Source organism: Hylaeus volcanicus, chromosome 6, assembly GCF_026283585.1.
Source record: "Hylaeus volcanicus isolate JK05 chromosome 6, UHH_iyHylVolc1.0_haploid, whole genome shotgun sequence".
In the NCBI taxonomy this organism is placed as follows: Eukaryota; Metazoa; Arthropoda; class Insecta; order Hymenoptera; family Colletidae; genus Hylaeus; species Hylaeus volcanicus.
In genome coordinates this window covers 2,772,026-2,778,590 of record NC_071981.1, presented here as the reverse complement: position 1 = coordinate 2,778,590, position 6,565 = coordinate 2,772,026, and positions in this window count along the sequence as shown.

The window sequence follows — 6,565 nt, the reverse complement described above, 5'->3', positions numbered from 1 at the left end:
TGTGTGTGTGTGTGTGTGTGTGTGTGTGTGTGTGTGTGTGTGTGTGTCATCGATAAGCCATCGATTTAAAAGAATCCTTTTGAAAATGAAAAAGAATACGATTTTATTAATGAAATATAATCAAATATGCGAAAACGTTTCCGGCCGTGAACTGTACAAACCGAACAATGAACCGGAAAAATTCAGACGCTTAATTAACATCTTAATCTGATAAAGATTTTGCACCTGCTCTCGATAAATTGAATTAAAACGCAACTTCCATTTAGAACTGTATCGTTCGATACGCAAAATAATGTATCCGTGACATTATCTGCTTACTTTTGCTGTGGAATAATATCCAGTTAGCAAGACCGAAATTGTGTTATTTTATTTTGCAGTAGCTTCGCGAGATACTAAACGCCGAAAGGGATCCTATCACTTTCGTAAATTATGCGCGTCCGGAGACAGTGTTGGTTTCATTATTGTTTCTGGTGGCGATCGTTAGCGCGGTATCGCCGAGAGATCGTCCTCGTTTTCCGCGAACTTGTTTCACGGATCGTCGCATAATTTAAAGAAACGGGCGCGTGCCTTCTGCCTTGATGAGGCGGAACGAGACGGAACGTGGAAACGAATTACGGTAATGTTCCTATGCCCGTCACTCTCCTCGGGACCGATGATTGCTTTTTAGTTATGCACGGCGACGATCCATTTGCACGAATCGACCGAATCGTGGGCTTCTGAATGCGATCGTCGACGTTTGCCGACTCTTTCGGAACTCGAGACGCGATTGGTCGCGTGTCGGACGACTCGCCTTCAGCAGTTTCCAGAACTGGTGGACATTATATCGCGACGAGAATATGAGCTGAACTGTGGCGGGAATACGAAGACGAGAATCGAGAGATTCCTATCTCTTTGACACGTTGACGCCGCGCCGCGGTTTTTCAGTGTCCTAGCGTGAAGCATGGTTATTTCTCAAACTTCCGTTATGGAAATGAAGAGTGTACTAGTTACGTAATAGTTATTCAATTGTGGGTCTCCATATGCAGCAACCTCCACGTGGTGAGACCTGGGCCCAGATAGTATTTGTACTACGTGATTGCTAATGATATCACCAGCGGTAACATTATCGATTACGTGCCAAATAATATCAGCCGATGGCTGCATTTCGCGGTAGCACTTCCTTCTTGTAGCTCGAATACACGCTTTGTGTTCACTCTATCAGCACGCGTTATCTCGGAAACAATGAATTCGTTTATATCGCCACCTTCGAACCTAGATCGAAAGTCCTTTCGCTAACAAGGTTCTCTAGACACTCCCTTTCGACCAAGACAATCGAGTGCCAAGTGTTGGGAATTATTCTCGACAACCCCGTAGATTACGTTACAAATGTACCCGCGTTTCCTTGAAAAATTGCACGAGATGCAGTCACTACCATCTAGCCGCAAGGCTTCTCCATCCTCCCGCGAGCAACGGTCTCAATCAAGCTGACGCGTTCACAATACTCCGTGCCACTTCCGGCAGCCGCTCGCCGCGGGAACTTTGTCCCGCTATCAGCGAGTTACCTCTATATCAGCCGCGCGAGGCGGTCGATCGGCGCGAATCCGGTAGGGTCCATTCCGACGATTTGACACAGTTTCGCTCTCGAAGACAGCTTAAAAGACACCGCGTGAGTTACGATCGCCGTCGGCGGTTATCCGGCGCAGCTGGCACAATAAAATTGAAATCGTATTGTGCGCGGCGTTGCTCCGGAGGCGCAGCAATCAACGTTACTTTTATCGTTCAGAGAAACGCGCGCCGACCGGGGCGACGATGCCTTGGCCACTGCCGATTCTGACCCCGTGACTTTATCTCGCTCGAGGCACTTTTTAAATTGCGTAACCTCGTTTCTTCGTTGTCCGATCCGGGGATAATTAATGGCCTCGCGAGTACCTTGCACTCGAAATAAAGTCGTAGAAGCGGGCGTGTGTCGTTGAACCGCGCGGAAATCGTGACGCTGATTACTGCTATCTCTGGAAGGTTAATTGCGAGGGCCAAACGAGCGATTCGATGTGCTTTATCTGCGGTGTCGCCTTCCGGTTCTTTTTTTCGTTCGTGTTACCTTTCGCGACGGTATCGATAAGACGGTGGTTCTTGCTCTTGTGTTCTTCTTGTTTCTGTGACTTTGTACGGCAACTCCTCTTTCTATACATCGTTGCAATCTTTCACAAAATATTTATAATATTGTGCGTTAGCTACTTACATTGGTCTTATCTCTTGTACTATAGGACAGATAATACTAGTCATCAAGAGGTATATAAAAATTATCTTAAAAATCGGTGAGTGACACACTCCGATTTTGATGAAATTTATTTTACTTCAACTCGGAAATCATAAGAGATATCGAAAAACTCATACACACAAAACTAAATGGTTTTTAACATTGTATAACATCGTAGTAAAAAATTAAAAAAAAAATTATTTTGACTGATATTCCCCCTACCATAAATCTTTTCGCCATCCGCTATATAAAAATTGTGCTCGCAATTTTGTGCTCGCTTTCATACTGAACAACTTTCGTCTAACCAATTTTGTTCTATCTATTACCAAATTCGAGTTAATGTGCATGTAATTACGTAGCCTGTAGCGTGTGCCGGATTGACCAGAAATTTCGATCAGAATTCTCGACTAAAATTTGAAAAAATCATAACTTTTGTTTGGGTGAACGGATTTCAATGATCAAACCGAGAAAATGCGCGTCTGTGCATGAAGAATCTGTACAAAATATGAAACAATCGAAACAGTCGATTGTTTAGTTCTTTTCGACGGAAAAATATGTAAAAAGCATCCAAATCTTAACAAATTCGTAGTTCTCTTAATAATGAACATTTTGGATTGAAACTTTTTTTCGTTATAGATCTTATGGAACCCTACAAAAAACATATACCAAGTTTTTTTCTAAAGTGAAAATCCAATTTTTTAAAAATGAAAGAAAGTTTTTTATAAGATTTCGCAAGGTGTTCCCCTATCGATTTTGCTCGAAATCTGAAATTGTCTATAAAAATTATTTTTCACATCCTCGGCCAAAATGAAGCATATTTTGTTAAATAACATATAGGACGAACTTCTATTATTTATGAGAAAGAAATTCGTACATTGAGATGCTAGATTATAAATGTTTACATACGCCTATCTTCATTAATCACGTTCGCAGCCAGACTTCTTCCGCAAACTCGACTCGTTACTCGTCCAGGACTTAGTACCTTTATCCGGTACACGTCCGTACAGCAAGTCCCGATAGCCAAGGATGGACTATATAATTAGCCAGAACTACTCGAACATGAATTTCCTCCATCGCGAGCGCGATCTAGTTCGCGTCGTCGAATGTAACGATAATTGACTCGTCGAGTGACGGAATGACCAGGCGGTATCGAGAACACGCATTTCTGTGCTGGCGTAACGGTGGACCGATACGTTTATCGCGAAAAGAGCCATAATTCATCGAAGGGGACGGCCAGCGCGAGTGGTACAAGCGAAATAACGTTTATCGGCGAGAGTCGCGCACATCCCTGCAGCGATTTCGCCGCTTCAAATCGTCGGGGACGTTTAATATCCATCCGCGGGGTTACACCAGCTGGCCTCTTGTAATGACCACGTTACACAAACGGAATGCAATAATGCATATCGCATTGCGAAACGCGGCGTGTCTGTTCCTCGCGTCGAAACGAGAACGCGTTCGTTGGAAAACAAATTTAAATTCTGAGAATATTCATAGATCGTTCTATTATCGGAATTCTTCGCGCGATCGAGCCCAGTCTCGAAAAGCAGAAAATTCTCTTTAAAACGCGACGTCGACCTTCGACGCGCATTTACCTAGAAAAAAAGCATCGGCTTCCCGTTTAATGACCCTCTCGAAACCATGAAATTTTGATCGCATCCTTAACACATCCTACAACGGATAATTTACAGGCTGTCCAAGGCAAGCAGGTGCCGCATCTTGTGTACACAAGGCGACTTTTATTTCGGACAATTTTCTCTTTGCGACTTATTAATACTCTGAAATGCAAATAATATAGGGGTGTCTCGTCATCGTTCAAAAGACTCGATCCCGATCACGATCCGAAGCGAGCCACTCCTGTCAAATGTCCCTGGGAGATCCCGTGTCGTTCGATGATAATTGCTCTCCCTCTGTTAATGGCGCCCGGCGCGATCCAAGGTTTTATCGGTTGTTTGGTAGGTGGACGGCTACCGTTCGCGTCGAATGACTTCCGTTGTGCTATTCCTCCGGCGATTAGCCGTCGAATCGCCGCGGCGATTTTCGATACAAAGAACGCGAGACGACCGCGGCTCTGGCTGCTGCAAATTGCCCCGTAAGACGCGAAACGAGCGGCTGTAACGCCGCCGCAGAAAAATTGGTCCTGGAGTCGCCCAGGAGCGGATCCCCGCGATCGCAGCCTGTACTTTTCGCCTGCTCGTTGCGTGGTCTCTTTCGTGGAACTATTGTCCTCGGCCCCGCCGATAAGTATTTCCTTCTTTTCGACCGAGCGCAATCACGTATGTATGAACGCGGCACGGGCGTGGAGTCGGATACATTAAAACAACGGTGAGGCGCGATGGTACGAACACTCGTGCGAGGAATTCTGATTTCGAAAGAGTTAGGGGAGTTTAGGAATTTTCTTGAACATGCTTTCAAATTAAAACAGGTTAGATTTTAGTATTTAGGATTTAAGCTTTCAGGAATTTTGGGTTCGAAGCCTTTCCATATCTAGTATATCGAATTGCCACGTGTCGTACGACACATCGAGAGATCTAACACTCGCGACATAACCTCACTCGAAAACTCTTCTTTATTCGCTGTCCTTCTCTGCGAGTTCAGTCCCGAGCTTGTCCATTTTATTCTTTAGTTCCTAAATTTGACAAAAGTTCTTCAAATCGAAGCGTTCATCTTGGTCTTCTATCATCTTACAGAATTCTCTCTAACAAACTTCCACAAGAAAAAGAGTTTCTGCTCCTATCAAACAATTGAAAACCCTATGCGCTCGAGGTATTTTTCTATAGAATCAAATCCAGTCCATTTTTATAATAAATTTCTGCAAAATCAGACCCCAAAGATGTCCTACCCCCAGCCTCGCTTCTTCCGACAGTCCTCCATTATAATTTTACAATGATTGGCGTTCAAACTCTCAGTGGCACGACTTCCTGAAAAGTTGACGCAAATCGAAGATGCATCCCGTGAAATTCATTTCACGCAACGGACAACGCCAGGATGGCGTGCGTGCATCGCCCTGAGCCCGTGCACTCTCACGCAACGGTCGATGCAATTAAGCCGAGGGCAGAACGCGATCTCTCGGTTGACGATCGAATAACGACAACAGATGGTATTAATAACTATTGCTCCGTGTACGATAAATCGTTAATACCGGTGTCTGGTATGATTATTCCTTAATTGCGCCCGGGGCTATGAAAAATCATCCCTTTCATCGGAGCCGTTCGGCTTTGAAAGAATCCGTCCTAATAAATTCGCGAGGAAACTAATAGCACCGCGGCGTTTTTGTTCGCGCGGGTTAAGAGACATCGAGCGTTGCAAATGAGAAAGATTCCGCCTCAAGATATGAATTTAAAGGATACCCGAGAAGGTCTCGAGTTTCCAGGGGTACGAACATGGCATTACCATCAGCGAAACGCGAACGTTCGTCGATTATGATGATGAGAAACTGATGGGATTTCGGATGGAACTTTTTCTCCGGCTGCGTTTCCGACATTCCTCTCTGGCCAAATTGTCGCGTTACTTGCAACCTTGCAACGTCGAAGATAAAAAATCCATTACAGTCACACATGGAGTTCTTCGCTCGTTTCTCAGCTCAGTTTCAATCGTAAGAGGATTTCCAAAAGCGAGTTCCGAGGATTTTTAATGAAGCATAAATGGTACGGAGCGTATCCGATTTTTAGACTACCGGCTACTAAAGCCCCTTTCAGAAAATCCTTTATTTCTACCGCGAGAAGTGCGTTCCTCGATACCAGCGGAATATGCAATTTCCGCGACGATGCGCGCGCAATATATGGTAAAACGATATTCTAAAAAACCTTTAAAAGGGACCTCAAAGGCGTCCCCCCTCTCCCCTCCCCGGTAATTTATCCGTCGTAAAGCAACATTGTAACGACCAGGACACGTGCATGGCCGCGCGCACTCCTGTGTAACGGTTAAAAGCAATTAAGCCTCCTTTCATCTCGAAAGGCCGCGGTAGCTCGCGAGGTGCAATTTCGCCCGGTTGGACAAATAATTGACGGTGAACAACGACCGGAGCAAAACGACAGATGACTTCCCAGGAAGTAGGTAGACAAATTGGACGGTGCTCGAGCCTGACAGATAGTGCGTAACGAAACACGAAAATGCTACCCGTTCGAGTTAAGCTCAACAGGGTGATACGAGAACCATCGGTGGCGATGATAAATATTTCAGGGCCATTGTGCGCGCTGCAAATACTGACGTTGGAATTTTAACGAGCTGCACGAACAGGGGAAAACGTCGGCTTAAGCGAGGTGCTGCGTATTAATCAAAACGTTTATACGTCGCGGTGACGCGAAACATGGAATTTTCACGATTTTGGGA